Source organism: Coenobita brevimanus, chromosome 23, assembly GCF_032717465.1.
Source record: "Coenobita brevimanus isolate Jiangsu-jjx chromosome 23, ASM3271746v2, whole genome shotgun sequence".
Classification (NCBI taxonomy): Eukaryota; Metazoa; Arthropoda; class Malacostraca; order Decapoda; family Coenobitidae; genus Coenobita; species Coenobita brevimanus.
The window spans coordinates 6781921-6796425 of record NC_136976.1 but is presented as its reverse complement, the minus strand read 5'-3'; positions in this window follow the sequence as shown (position 1 = coordinate 6796425).

The window sequence follows — 14505 nt, the reverse complement described above, 5'->3', positions numbered from 1 at the left end:
AGTCTTTGGTTATTGCAGTCGCTTTGTTTTTACCTGACGGGAATGGGCCTCTTCACATGGCTTAAATATTAAGTCATGATTGCATGAAATTCGATTATCCTAAGCTATGAGGTAGGAGTACAGTAGGTATCTTGCTGCATTTGATCTGTTTTTACCTGACGGAACTGGGCCACTCCCACAGATTGAATACTAAGTGATGGTTACATGAAAATCAGTGGCCTTTAGTGTAAGGTAGGAATGAGTCTTCTCGGTTAACAAAATGCTTTGTTTTACCTAACGGAACTGGGCATCTTCCACAAGTTGAAGACTAAATCCTGATTTCATGAAATTTTATGAGCTTTTAGCTATGAGATATAAAGTACTGGAGTTGGCCGATCATGAGTGGGTTCAAAGTGACCATCTTAACAGGCTCCTATGACTCAGTCTCAGCTAAATTTTATCTGGTATTGACTTCAGTACAGTACCAGAGTTGTTTCACTGTGACAGTTATAACAGTTAGGATGGGATAAATTGTGAACACTTCGCGTAAAGCTGGGCATATGTAACTAATGTAGTTTTCTTTCATGTATGTTATCCTTTTCCTTTTTTTTTTTTTTTTTTTTTTTTTGCGACACTGAATAAGCTAAGTGAATGTCCTTCAGTTACGTAAGAATGATTTTTGCTGTTGTGCAGATGCAGTCAGTTTACGAATCGCGTGAACAGCACTGGCAGCTTCTCCATGAATGTCTACTGCTTTGATTACAACAACATATTGTAGTATTTATAGCTTCTTAGAGTGTGATCTTTAATAAATTGCTATAACCTTTCCGTCATCATCCTGCGTCCTAATAGAATGCAGAGGCATACGTGGACATTACCTCTACTTTTCTAGTACAATATGCTGTCAAATATATGTATTGAAATACACGCAGTAGACAACTTAAATTGTTAAAAACAACACACGCAGATACTTATCGAACAAAGAAAGTCACCATCTCCATAAAGGAAAAATTCAAAAGCTCAAACCCCTATACTCTCACCTCCCTTTCCAGTCACTTCATACTTACAGTAACAGACGTTGTGAACTGAAATAAAATGAAATGTATTATACAGTACTTTGCGCAGAGTATAGTTTCTCTTTTGCCTCAATTATTTATAGGAATGTTAGTCCCGTAATCACCGGTGCTGTCCGTCTTCCCGTTCTGTGTGTTGCTTTGCCCTTCAGTTAAAGGAAGTATTATAGTGGGGTTGATTTACGTGACGGAAGTAGGTCACTACCGCAGCCTGAATACTTAGTGGTGGTTCCATGAGGTTAACGAGCCTTTGTTCTAAAGAAGGAATCTCCGTGGTTACTGTCTAATACCCGGTTTGCTGTTATCTGCCGCAACTACTCCCACAACTTAGATATTAAGTCGTGGGTTGCATGAAAATCGATGAACATTAATTATGAGATATGAGTGTCCCCTTGGTTACTAGTCATTAAAATTTTGCCATACAGAACTGAGCTAATCCCACCATTAGGATAATACGTTGTGGTTGCAAGAAATTAGATAAACGTAGTTAAACGCACAGGTGAGTTCCTTGCTTTCTGGTCAAATTAATCCCTCAGTCTGACGAAATTTGACCATCAAGTGAGGTGAGAGGTGTTAAGGATCTTCAGAAGGTTAAAACAAACACCCTGTATTATAGTTTTATTCTTGTGGGTGAAATTCTATAAACCGAAAAGACTGCAAAAAGTAAGTAATGATCACACATTGATTTATATGCAGAGTGGCTTAGGAGATTTATTAATATATATATATATATATATATATATATATATATATATATATATATATATATATATTTTAGAGAGATTTATTCTGCATATAACGTTTCAGTGTCCTCTTGTGTTACTGATGTCAAATTCTTCGGCAAGGTTTAATATACTAAATAAGTCCATGGGGAGGACCTCATATGAAGCTTACTGTGCCATCAGGAATGCGGTTCTGTATTGTTTCTGTTTGAGTCACCAGACATCTCCATTCCTATGCGTATTATCTTTCTGTTCATCCATTGAATAGAGTTAAATATTCTGTTAATTTGTTCTTTTTACTGACAGACAATGCTGATCCTCTTCGAAGGAACCTTTTGTTGTGAAGGGGTCATTGGGAAGTATATCCAACTACTGTACTTCGAGAAGTGCATATCTTAAACCTTCAATCAGAGGACTTAGTAGCTGATTATAATCCTGCTACCTCTAGACCATTTTATTCATTTTTAGAGGAGCGGTTTGTAGTAAATGGATCAGTGAATATTGACATTACTCGTAAATTATCAAGTTCAAATAGCTTCTAAGCTGAATCGAAATATCTGAAGGTCGCTAGAATGAAATACAGACTATGTCATCAAACTGAATAGTTTAACCATTCTTCTACGACGTACAAAGTTTGTATTTTTGTTTCCTGCTGGCGTCAGATAATTCTACCCAGCTTCTATTCACTCTTGTAAAAAGTTGCAAGCTGCTTTGAGAAACGTTTTAGCCAGTGACTTATGTTTTGTATTTTATTCCAATTACGATAGGCGAATTTATTCGTATTAGAGCAACTACCATCGATCTAATGTATAATACGTTCCCTTTCGATAGATTTCTTTTCGCAGCAAGGACGTGAGACATAGGAAGATTCCGCACTATCCCTTCCTTGTCTTCTTGCAGACACATTACCATAGCTCTGTTTATTCCTCCATCCAGTTTTTACTTCACGATCGGGAAATAACTTGTCTTGATTTGGTGCTACTGTAGGTAAAAACTTGATGTGTGTATATGGGGCTTCATTGCGGTGATAATCTTTACGAAGACTGGTATTCTCGTAGGTTAGGAAGGCTCCCTAGTACTTTTTCCTTGCAGTGCAGTCCTACTAGTAGCTCATTAACAATCGCGTTTGTGTACTTATGTATTGTACATCGGGAACGAAAAAACAAACAGTATACAGATAAGGTATAGTATGCAAAATATACTGCTCATGAACAGGTGCTACAAAGCCTCCTAAGTCAAAGAGAATTTGGCTTTTTTTTTTTTTTTTTTTTTTTAAGAGAGAGAGAGAGAGAGAGAGAGAGAGAGAAGGTAGCGTGAGAGAACAGAGTGAACAAACAGAATTCAAGCTTATTCTCTTTACATGCATACCAGCATGTACACACACCTACTGTACTGGGAAATTATCCGCCGATGAATGAGTTGTGTTTTTTTTTTTATGCTAGGAAGAAGGAACCAAAGGCCACGAGCCCGCAATAACTGTTCCTTCCAAGAGAAAAGTAAAATACAAGTGAGAGCCAAATTCAAGATCCGATCATTTCGAGATGCCTGGACACACTGCGTTTGAGACTGGAGATCATAGGCAACAAGAAATACAGACAGAGGGAGACAGTACCAGACTTGACCTGTTGCATAAATGAAGGACTTGGAGTAACGGTTAACTCTTGCATTAGAGAGCTGGACAGAAAATGGATGAGAGTTTGCTGCTAGACGGGTGCTATGCGCCCATCGTAGAGGTGAAGGAATGCAAGCAGACAGTTCAGAAGAGCAGTGACCATTGAAGTATCGATAAAAAAGAGATAAAGATGCAACAGTGCGGCGAAGAGACAGAGGTTGAAAGGAGCCAGTAAGAGGAGGAGAGTTAATGAGGCGAAAAGCCTTTGACTTCACCCTATTGAAAAGAGCTCTATGTGGGGAACCTTCCCACACATGCGAGTTGTACTCCACACAGGGGCGGATAAAACCCGTGTGTAGAGTCAACAATTGTGCAGGGGTAAAGAAGGAACGGAGTCGGCTTAGCACACCTAATCTCTTGGAAGCAGATTCTACAAGAGGTGTAATATGATCTTGTGAAGATAAGTCCCGAGTGAATGAAACCCCAAGCATGTTCAAGGATGATGCAGGATTAAGCTGAATATTATTAAACATTAGTGGGTACACCTGTGGAAGATTTTGTCGGGTTGATAGGTGTAAGAGCTGAGTCTTTGATCCATTAAAAACAACAAGTTGACAAAAACAACAAGCTGACAGTAGCTAACTGACACAAATTAATTAAAGGAACAGTGGGTACAAGTTCGTTCTAAGTAGCACAGGGTCCGGGTTTGAGCTACTGAGTACAGACAGTTAAAACGAGGTGAACAGTTGTTCGCCTTGAATGGCATGATACGAGCAATAAACATAACATCACCAGTGGGATGTGAACCCTTACAGGTCACTTTCATTTGTTGTGCCTTAACCCACTAGACCACCAGGCGTCTGTTTGGTTCTGTGGATACTATGCATCGCACTAAATGGTTTCTTGGGTTGTAAAGCCATTTTGGCATATCAGTCAGTGTAGAGTCACCTGAAGGTAATACCATGTCAAGTGAGTATTGAAAATTTGTTTTTGAAAGAAATAAAAAAAGAAAAAGAAAAATGCAAGACTTCCTCATGCCTTCTCTCCTTTCTGGAAAAAAAAAAAAATCCAATAATGTGACATGAAACCGACGGCATCTCCAATTTTGTTACTCTCTGCATTTGATTATTCTGTCAGGACGTATTTTCTTCAAAGGTTTCGTGTCTGGGTAATCTGGGAGCAAATGAAGCGAAAAAATGAAGTTACAGCCGTAAGGAGTAATTTTCATAGTGTAATTTTAGATGACCTTTTGCTGAGGCGCTGGCTAGAACACAGAGGGACCGAGCTATGATTAGTTCTGGATATTTCGTAGAACATCTTTTGCAGTTTCTTTTTTAGCATTTCGACATAAATTCTCTTGTATGGTTTTTATGCCTTTTTCATATCGCCATGATACAAGGAAGGGCAGGAATCATGTTGATGTAAGACACTTCGTACCACCTTTTTCATTGGATTTTATTTTTTATGTAGAGCATTCTAATAATTTTTTGTATGTTATTCATAGCAACTCAAACTTCTGATGGCCGGAACACCTTTGCTATTGTATTCCACGGAACGCCAGATTATTTTACATATTGAGAGTAAGGAAGTAAACCCTTTTACTCCCTGAACTTATTTTTAGGTGCGACAACATCTCCAGGGACAATCTTTTCCGACACTCACACCCTGATGGTTTTCGCATGCAAGAATGCCTAACTCTAGCGAAGCATCATATAAGATTTCGCTAGAGTGAAGCACTTTGCCTGTGAAAATCCTTAGGGATTGAGTGGCTGACGGGGCCGCTACTAGAACTGCTCCCTCTCCGAAAAATGACAGCCTCTGACTAATGAACATTAAGCTGAATCGTAACCCCTGAGCTGAATGAATTCGTCTGACAGCAGCAAGGAGAAGGGGTTGATAGGAGATTAAGGTGGAGCGAGGTCTAACTCGGCTGGTGTGGCGAAGGATAAAACTCTGCACCATTGCCTGTCTATACAGGAATCGCAGGGCTGCCTTCCTCATGGTACCATATTTACGATCATCCTTTTTTTCGTTTTCAGCGTCTCCCTTTCTTGAACTTCACCCTATCTGAGCTTTATACCCTTTATTGAGCTTTACTCCTTACTCTTCAACCTTTTTTTTTTTTATTTTTTTATGGACGTTCCTGGCTATTTAATTTAGGTAGAATTCAGACCATTTTATGCAGCTGGATGGATTTCCAGCAATCGTAGTTTTAAGCGTAATAGTTTGCAACTTTCTTATTACTGGAATTCTCATTAATCCTACAAAATGGTTTTGTGGTAGTCATAGTAGAATAACTCTTTCAACCCGAGGATATACTTAACAATTTATTCTTGCTGCCTGCAGACGGTTTTATTCAGATAACGACAGTTTTGACGTGGAGGAATTAGATACCGTGTTTCTCAACCCCTTCACTACTAGAGGTTTGCCCTAAAGTGGCAGCAAGAATCAGACTGAAAATGAAAATACGTCACTTGATAGAAGGGGTTAATGTGCCCACAGTGAGGTCGAAGTGTTACCTACTTAGACCCGGTGTCGCACGGTATTTATTTTATTTATTATTTTATTCTTTCTGTTATCAGACGATTGTATTTTGCTTGGGATATATCTTAGGAACTGGAGAGATGAAAAAATAATCTCCATTAAACCGTAAGTATTTGGGGACTACTCACGTCAGTATAGTCGTAGGTCAGCAGTGAGAGCAAAATAATATTGATGAGCTTGGGTTGAATGGGTTGACTACTTAATCATGGCTGATATCTTGTTTTATTCTTGTTACCTTCAGACAGTTTAATTGGACTATGGGGTCACTGGGGTGTCCTCTCATTATCAGAGAGTTAAGTTTTGTATATCATTACATATACTTCTGTTTTTTTTCCATACACTTTACAAACTGGAATGAATAAAAAAAAAACTATAATATAAATATGAACCGTTATAGAGAACTGTTTATCCTGCTGATTGTTTCACCCACTAATGTTAAAGAGAAGTTTATTATTGTATTCTTAGTAACGTTGGGCGATTTTGTTTAGCTGAGAAGTAATCTTAGGAACCCTAAAGTGTTATTATTATCACCATCAAGCCCCTCATCATCGAGACAACTGTAGTAGGCTACCCCGTTCGAACTAACTCCAGATTTAACTCAACAGAGTGAATTTAACACTTCTCCTGAACTGAGTAGTTTGGCGTTAGTATGACTTAAGAACTAGAGAATGGAGGACCATGATGGGGTTAAGATATTTGGTAAATGCGAATACTAGCGCGAACTCGGCTTTGCCCAAATTTCAAGACACTCGTCACTCACGACCCGGCCCTCCCATCTCCCTCCACACATTGCTGGTTCATTGCCTCCTACGTGTCTATTTGGTGTTCCAAGTTTCTCGAGTTTGCAGGAAGGGAAGTTATGTTCAGAATACCTCTGGCGTCCGGAATTTTTTGGACTTCTATGGGTGCGAGATTTCAGAGTCCTGCCTTGCAAAAATGTAAATGACTCTGAAAGAAAGCCAAGGGAATTCACCTTACTTTCTTGCTCTGACTCAGTTATTAATCTAAACTTTGATGACACGTTAAGGAAAGAAAAGAATATTCTCAGACTCTCTTTAAATCAGGCAAACTAAAGAGCTGCTTATGTCAAGCATGAGAACTAAAAAAAGGCGACAGTTCATTGTAATTTTTATTTTGCTCCGACAGTTCATTGCATCTTTTATTTTAGTCCCATCACTCCGATGATGTATTTTACTACACATACATACACACACACACACACACACACACACACACACACATATATATATATATATATATATATATAATATCTGTCTCTGTCTATCTATCTATATAGATATAGATAGATAGATTTATCTTCCGACGATTTTTTTCTTTTGTTTAGGAGAGGCTTCTCGTCACTAATGATCGTTTTGATAGTGAACATAGTTGCCTGTAGTTAGTAATAGCATAGTGAAACATACAGTACCGGACAAACAGGGTTAAAGAAAGCAATGGTTATTCATGGGACTTTCTCACTTTAAATCGCATGAATCAGAAGCTGGCTTATTATTAGCATTCGATTAGGTCAAGCATTAAAAATTGGGAGTGCCATTAACCATCTCATGGTCAAGACACCTCAAATATTATGATCCAGCAAACACCAGACAGTTTTATTCAGCTAAGAATGAGGCCTACAGCGGGAGCGTGAGGGTGTTAATATTTTCACCTTATTTCTCCCATGCTCTGAACAACTTTAGCATAACGTTCCAGCTAGCATTAAACATGTTATTCAGCTGAGATTTAGTCCTAGGAACCTGTTAATGTTGATGCCGTCACCATTAACCATCTCATGTTCACACAACGCTAGTGTTCTATTCCTCTTAACACCAGACGATGTTATTCAGTTGCCTACTAGTCCATGGTGCATGAGAATGTATATTCTCCTCTCTCTCTCTCTCTCTCTCTCTCTCTCTCTCTCTCTCTCTCTCTCCTCAGTAAAACCCAACATTAATCTATCCCTTTTCTTAACTTCTTAAATACGATGATGTTTTCAGTCTTGTTTTTGCAGCCTCTCGACTTTTTTTTTTTTTCCAGCTTCAGAATAACTTCATCTTACTGAAAAGGTTACAATCACCGGTTATATTCAGTTCGATGACGTCCTTTCTTTTTATTCATTGTCTTTGATATTTTAATTACTTTTCTTTTTCTACCGCCAGAATATAGGCTTGAATAGAATTAGGTAACACTTTTATTGCTGCAGGATTAGGTTTGGTACGTTAGGTCGGGTTTGTATGGCATATATTACCTCATTTTGGAAACTGTGGAAATCGCTCTAAATTCGCGGGTCTCCAGAACGTAAAGAGATTAGCCACTCACGCCTAACCATACGGACCCAACTTAAAATGAAGGGATGATCTTGTGGCTGAGCCCTATTGAGACCGATATTTACCGCTGCACGGTTTCATATATTCCACAGGGTTACAGTAGGCCCGCGGAGAGGTGGCAGCGATATTCTTAACAAAATGCGTACTGACAATAATTTTTTTTCCTGTTCAGTTATTCCTTGTATGCTCACTTTCATGTATTTCAATTCATGGTGACACTGATGTTAGTTCTTTCTAATTCGTTATATATTATACAGTCACATTTTTACGCTAACCTCAGATGTCCTATCAGTGTCAACGTTCTTGTTAATACCAAACGCGTACACACATCAAAGAAGAGGCGCTGTGCAGTAAAAAGCATAAGAAAGGTTATATCTAATTCCTCTTGCCCTTAAATTTACCTTTTAGTGAAAAAAATTGGCTGGAGATACGAGTAACAAGAACACGATAAAGATAAATTGTCAACAAAGTGAAGATTCTCAAGCTAACAGTTCATCAGACACCCTCATATTCACACTCACTTCATAATATATAGTGCTTTGATACATACGAGTATCCATGAGCATTGTTTAAAACTGTTACTATGTACAGCATTATTATTTTCATCACATTCTAGCTCGTGACGCAATATCAGCCAAGTAATATAATCTGTTGTCTGGTGAAATATAATATTAGAATTGTTCCAACCATGAGAGGGTTTATGGTAACAGTATTAACTCACTAGTCTTCTATAACTCACTCTCGGATGATTACATTCGTCTGGCATTTCCTGGACTACATACTAATGTTCTTCTGTTAATGAGAGAATTAACTAGAGATAATCATTTTTTTTTTTTTTTGGCCTGAGGAGGTCATTTGTATTCTATTTTTGCTACAACCAAACGATAATGTTTAGTTTGGAAAAGAAGATATATGCTGAAGGATTTAATGAAGGCGAACTCGTCAAACTCGAATAAAAAAAAAAAAATTGCAAAAGCGAGTAATGTTATCTGATGGCAACAGTAATAAAATGTCAAATACGTCGTCTGGGTGAAGTGGGTAAAATAATTGTAAGAAATTACGATACAAATATAACTGACAGACATAATTATCCACATTATATCTGATTTTTTTTAAATTTATTCAGCTGCGGACGTAAACTAAAACCCGATTGTTCTAACCTGACGGAGATTCGTAACCTCTTTCACTTCAGGTGATGGACAGATGTAGTCGGAATGGCGTGTGACTGTTAGCAGTGAAAAAGGAGATTCATCACTGCCCCATATTTAAAAGTAATAAAATTTCATGCAGGCACAGCATTGTGTTACTGGTAAGTGGTGGCGACCATCATCCACTCACTTGATGTAGTGCTGCCTACTTCGTCCTTCACCTTTATCATTGTTTTTCTCCATATGCCCTCTATATCTCCCCCATCTTTCCTGACATTTTTTTATTACCCTACTTTTCATTTTATGTGGCTTTACATTGAATGACAAATATAATGGTTTCCTGTAAGCTAGGAAACGCTGGGTGGTAACCATATAACCCACCCATTCGTGTTCCCTACGAGTCAACAAGTGGGTTGCCGAAGGGTTAGTACCCCTCCCCTTAGCAAGGTCTAGTGAGATACTCCAGTTCTCATTAGACCTTCCCCCATGGAACAACTAACTCGAAGACAAACGGGATTATGGCGTCTGGTTATACACTAGATAGATAAACAGATAGATACCATAGTGTTCATATCGTGTGGTTCAGCTCCATCAAGTGAAAACAAAGCCACAATGGACAATGTCGCCCTAAGGCTTCCGGTAGCCTACTTACACGGAGTAAATGGCATAACCTCACGAAGCCAAGTTATTGCACGCAGCAGATGGCATCATAAACCTTCCCATGTCACGGCGTGGGCGTTAATATCCTCCTTCCATACTAGATATATGTCATTCAGTACTAATGTGATGGGTACTAGACAGGATGTTTATAATGTTATGTCGGTCGGTATTATGGCACATCAGTTAATAATTATAAGATGTAATAGCCTATACGGTCCTTGTGTGTGTGTGTGTGTGTGTGTGTGTGTGTGTGTGTAAATGGAAGATGACCAAGACGTCGGATGATAGCGAGATTCAAGTATGGACAAGAGTAAGAATTCTGGGTGCGTCATGTCGTTCTCGCTGCAATTATATTAAAAAAAAAAAGTGTAAAATATTAACCTGAAGGCTTTAAGGACAGAACACATGCATCATGATCATGATCATCATCAGCAGCAGTAGCAGCAGCAAATTGTCCTCATCGTCGCCTAAGGATGAGGTAAGATAGGACTCCGACACAAGGAAAGGAAGTGTACGAAAAGGGGAGAACGAAGAAATAAACAAGTGAAACATTCCATTAAACTTTTTCATAACATTCAGAGCACACCGAATGCTGGCTTCTCCGCATAAGCCTCATCATTAGCACAGTATTACATCCGCACTTGTGAAGCCAGAGCATTGTTATATTTTTGTAGGCGGGCACGTTCGTTTCACCAAAATAACTCATAAATCATCCAGTATTAACAAAACTTGGTGGAAGGGTTGAAGGACAGTCAGTCAGTAAACCCAGTGTGTCTGAGAAATGTAGGTCAAAGGTCAAGGGCACAAGACTAGTTTAAATTATGAAATGGCAAAATAAGCTGAAACAGCTTTGATGCAATATTGACCAAACTTGGGGAAAGAACTGAGAGTAAGGCAAGAGTGAAGTAATTCAAGTTTGAGAACAAATAGCCAAAGGACAAGGTCATAATGCTGAGTCTAAGTTCGACCTGTGTGTAAACTTGCCAACAAAATCACTCAAACTGCCATGATCCGATTTACTTGGTGAAGGTGTTGAGGGTCAGCCAAGATGTAAACCTATTGCTTTAGAATAATAGGTCAAAGGGCAAGGTCAACTTGTTTTTATTAGACTTTGACCACGTTGTGCGGAAAGGTTAAGGATAAGATAAGAATCAAATTATTTGGTTTTAGGAACAATTAGTCAAAGGTCAACGTCACAGGAAAAGTCAAAGGCCATTATCATCGAGCGAAGCTAATTCACTTTTGATCTGATCTGAACCAGTCTTGATGGAAGGGATAAGAGTCTGGAATATAACAATCGTTTTAAATTTTGACCACAATCAGAGGTCATGGTCACATGGCAAGGAGAAAGTTGGACCCGCGTTCCTGTGCTTGAACACAATAAATGAAACAATTTTGATCTTAGCTGAATCAAATTTGGTGGATGAAATGACCACTCAGGAGGTTGTTGACCAACGGGAGCTTTTGAGAATAACAGATCAAAGTCACATGGCGGGGTCAGTTTTAGCAGATTTTTTCCGATGTAGACGTAGATGCTTTGTGCTCTCCCGTCCTCGTTGAGTGGCTTTGAGTTCGAGGGAGCCCGGCATACAAAGGAATGTCTCACAAAAGCAACTTGAGAATCACCCCTTGGAAGATAGGATGAGTCTAGGAGCTGTAATGGCTGGAAAGTCGACACCCCGAAGAGTTAAATCTCTCTGGCAGGAAAATGGGAAATGTATCGCGTGAATGTTAAAAATCTGGATTTTTCACTTCCGTGCATTAAACTGGCTTACAATCAATATACTATGGATGTACCCTAGTGTTTTCATTTCTGAGAATTTTTTTTGATCACTGCTGACCAATAATACATGAGGCTTAGTACAACTTAATGAAAGTTTGTACAGCATGTGACAGTGAAGAAAAGTAAACTGAATTGACCATACATGCTACATCGGCAGCAAGCGATCTTATACGCAGGACTGACCTGTTTCTTTTTTTACTCCCACGGTGTTTTACAGATGCTACATTAACCCCGTGCAACACACACACACACACACACACACACACACACACACACAAACATTTATACATATATATATATATACCGTAAATGTGTGTGTGGTTTTTACATAAATGTTTTTATGGTAATTATCAGTCAGGGAAAGGTACTATTATATCATAATATGCATGTACACGACCACTGGAAAGTTTTCTATAAGCAGTGGTGAAATAATGCCATTTCATATATTTAAGGATACTCATCAGGGGTGTTTTACTGGAGACAGAAGTGCTTCAGTGTTTGTGGTATGCGATTCTCATTGTCTTACGATGTTAAAGAAATTATATGCAAAAGTTGGCTAATTGTCACATGCGAAGTGTATGCAGATAACGATGGTTTACGATAAAAAAAAAAAAAAAATAAGGGTTTGTTATTTGCAAACGATGCTATTATCGACTGATGTATAATGCCTCTGTTACCGTTCATGTGCAGGCTATCAGCAAATCACAATACTTAGAAATTAAGTTTTCTTGGTGAATGCCTTAACTGTACCACGATGATTGTAATCGGTTTTCTTTTTACATGATGGAACTGGGTCACCTGCACAACCTCAGTGTTGACTGTGGATGCATGCAATTCCCACCGTCACTAACTTAAGAGTTGCCATTGATCGCCAGCTAGTTCAATATGGAAGTCGAGCTACTCATGCAGAGACCACAGAAATCGCATTATCTTTAAGAATCTCTCCCGTGATATTTAATGATATACCGTAAGTAAGTTCTTCATGATATTATTCTTTAGTAATTATACTAATTTCCTAGACATGCTTTAATGCGGTAAATGCAGGAAAACGTTACTCCTGCCGCCGTGAAAGCACACCGGGTGTGACAGCATTCATCACATTTACAAGTCTCTAGGTGCACATTTTGTTTGAAACCCATTTAATTTAGCTTTCTAAAAGAGCAATGCTTAATCTCCAAAATGCTGAAGAAAATCTACAAAGTTTTTCAAATGAAAATTGTACAATGTTTAAAGCCGAAATCGTGCAGAGACGTACAATGATTAAAGCCGAAATCGTGCAGAGACGAGACCGCCGGCCGAAATCCGACGATGCCGATGGCTCCAAAATACCGGAAAAAACTCAGAACAACACGCCAGTGATGTACCCTGAACATGGTATTCCTCTAGACTTCAGGAAATACTTCAGTCTAGGCACTGTCCATTTTTCTCTGCAACGGTTTATCATGATCTTTGTACAGTAGGTCCAGCGGGGCAGTAGACACTCGTGAGTTTGTTATTGTTTATAATCCTAACGTACGATCTTCAGCCGTGTCGTGCTAATATTTCTTAATGAAGAATCGTTACATGTTTCTCATAACACTGTTTATTTTGTTTTGTTTGCCAAATACATGAAATGGATGTAAAATATAGCTTATCGATATTTAAGGAAGGAAAGAATAATAACCGTCCCCAAACCGAGATGGTGGACTCGGCTCACCATTTCTTTATTTCCTGAACTATAATACAGCCTCTCTTCCTTGTAGCAGTGACTAAAATAATGTTGTTATAATTTCTCTCTTCCTTTTAGTGACAAAGAGGGCACATAAAATGAACGGAGTTTAGTAGACCGACTTTGATGTTGAAAATTTAGTAAACTGGTGAAGAGTGGCAGTTTTTCCTTGGTTAGTGACATCGGGATTAGATGAACCTTAGTTCTGTGGATGAAATGAGTCTCCAGTCTAAATCCACTTGTCCATCAGCTGAGGTGAGAATGGTTAAGGATCTTCAGCAGTTAAAAAAAGATAAACTATATTGGTACATGAAAAAGATATGCCTTAAAAAGAGAGTAAACTTCGTATTATGCTGTTTCGAAATCGTACGGTACTGAAGATAATTTGGCTGCTAGCTCTTTTATATTGGATCCATTTGTTCCTGTGATTTTTATTATATTTCATTCCCGCGGTTTGGATCGTTCTGTGAAAATCTTTTGAACTGAAGAGAATAAAAAAAAAAAAAAAATCCATAATTACCCTCATCCCTTCTAGGTCACTCTCCTTTGATATATAAAATCATCCGGCTATAGAAAGGAAAAAAAGTGAAATACGTCACTGGAGAGCAAGGTATAAGATAGATATGTAGAGAAACCAATATAGTTTCTCCTTGGTCTCGATCCTAAAACGTGTATGTTCTTCCCAATTAGTTACCTCTCAGTCTGTAAGGATGACGGCTGGACAAAAGAAAAATAATCTTAACAGACTGCCGACCATAATTTCCCAGGTAATTTCTACGCTAACTTTGGGTGGTTTCTCCCCTTTAAGTATATATAGGCTCCTATGACTCACTTAGCCGAATAAAATAGTTGTGAATAAGATACTGGAATTGTTTCGACCATGAAAACACAAATGGTACCTGTGTGATATTATATGCTTCCATAATTGAAAATGTTTAAAGTGTCAGAG